The sequence below is a fragment of the Zalophus californianus genome, chromosome 3 (assembly GCF_009762305.2).
Source record: "Zalophus californianus isolate mZalCal1 chromosome 3, mZalCal1.pri.v2, whole genome shotgun sequence".
Lineage (NCBI taxonomy): Eukaryota > Metazoa > Chordata > Mammalia > Carnivora > Otariidae > Zalophus > Zalophus californianus.
The window spans coordinates 42,468,562-42,470,479 of NC_045597.1; the positions used below are offsets into that span (position 1 = coordinate 42,468,562).

A 1,918-nucleotide genomic window follows, 5' to 3' on the forward strand; every position below is an offset into this window, starting at 1 on the left:
ATATGAAGTATTAAAATGGTCAAACTGAGAAACAAATAAATGGTGGTTTCTAGGGGCTGGAATAAAGGATATGGAGAGTTCTGTTCAAAGGGTATAGAGTTTCAGTTATTCAAGATAAATAAGTTCTAGAGATCTACTGTACAATGTTATGCCTATAATTAACAATACAGTATTGTACACTTTTTAAAATTTGTTCAGAGGGTGGACCTCTTTTCTAACTCCGATAAAGGCAAAAACTATCACTTACTTTTTCAAAATTAAGAAAAATACCTGCTTTAAGATACCATAAGACCCCTCGCTGCTGCTGATGTGAGGAGGAGGTGGCTCCCAGGACAGGGAAAAGAGAGCTAGAGCAAGAGGAGTAAAAAGAGCTAAACGCCTGCCTGCCACAGCCTTGCCTCCACCAAGCCTCCCAAGGGAGAAACCAGGCTGACGGCACGCGGAGCCAGTCTGTGAGCGTGGGCGTCTGGAAGAGAAGGCTGCGTGCGCACTGGAGGAGGCGGGGCCAAGCACGCAGGCACGCGTGGCTGAGCGGAAGCCGCTGGCGTCCTCTTTACCGTCCCTTCTCATCTCCTGCCTGCTGCACTCCTCTCAAGCCTCTGCAGGAGCAGCGTGGTGTAAGCACCAGCTCCCCTAAATGGAGCTCAACTCCAACCGCGGTGGAATCGAGACCTCAGAAAAAGAACAGCGAGAAGCATGTGATTAAGTGCAAATGAAATAGACTTAATGAACAAGCCAGTGAGGAGATTTTGAAAGTAGAACAGAAATCTAACAAACTCTGCCAACCATTTTTTCAGAAGAGGCCGAATTGAGCAAGATAATCCCAAATTTGGGTGGAATCACATTTGTCAACCATCCACAAGTGTCTGTCTGCCGGCTTGGGGAGGAGGATGAAGAAGCACAATTTGACAAGAGTTGAAGTCACAGAATTTGAAGATATTAAATCAGGTTACAGAATCAATTTTTGGTTTTCACGAAAACCCTTATTCCAAAACAAAGTTCTCTACAAAGAATTTCATATGAATGAGAGTAGTAATCCATCTTCAAAGTCCACCGAAATCAAATGTAAATTTGGAAAGGATTTGACCGAAATGTTCAAGTCATACACAAAATAAAGCCAGCAGGAAGAGACAGCATGAGGAACCAGAGCATTTCTTAACCTGATTTACTGACCATTTTGATGCAGGTGCAAATGAGTTAGGAGAGGTCATCAAAGATGATATTTGGCCAAATCCAATACAGTATAGTTTCTGACATGGATGATTAATAAGAGAAAGGAGAAGAAAATGACGAAGAAGAAAAAAGATGGGAAGATACTGATAAGAAGGGAAGGAAGATGAAGATGAAGAAGATGAAGATGATGATGGGTGAGGGGAGAGAATGATGAAGGAGATGACTAATGAACACTGGTGGGATTCCAACCTTACTTTTTAAAATTGTCTCCAATCCCTGGGAACAAGTTGCAGTTGTTTTTTGTTTTTCCTTCTTTGTTTTCTTCTTGTACCTTGTGATCCTGTTTTTGAGGTTTTTGAGGAAAGAATGTCCTTTTTACCATGATTCTTAACTTATTTGGGGGTGGGCTATACCTTGAACAGAATATAGTGGGAAAAGAATCTCTACCCTTTTCTGTTCCAAATTCATTTTTGTTCCTTCCAGCCTTTAATAAAAACTATGGAATTGACACCACTCTGCTCTGGGAAAAAAGAAAACCCTCTGCTTCCCTATTTCTGCTGGAACCTGGAGGGTAATAGACCCCTGTGTAGTAGTGCATAGAATTCTAGTTTTCCTCTTTCCTCTGTGTATTAGGCTCAGAGATTACACTGCCTTTCTATGTGAAAATGGACAGTTAGCACTTACCAACATGTATTTGTCTACTTTCTCTTGATTAAAAAAGAAAGAAAAAAACGTTAAACCTGGG

General features: G+C 41.4%; 1 pseudogene; it reads left to right on the forward strand.

The window, feature by feature from the left end:
• Positions 1 to 637: 637 nt before the first annotated feature.
• On the forward strand, positions 638 to 1,371 carry LOC113920464 (annotated as a pseudogene).
• Positions 1,372 to 1,918: the final 547 nt, after the last annotated feature.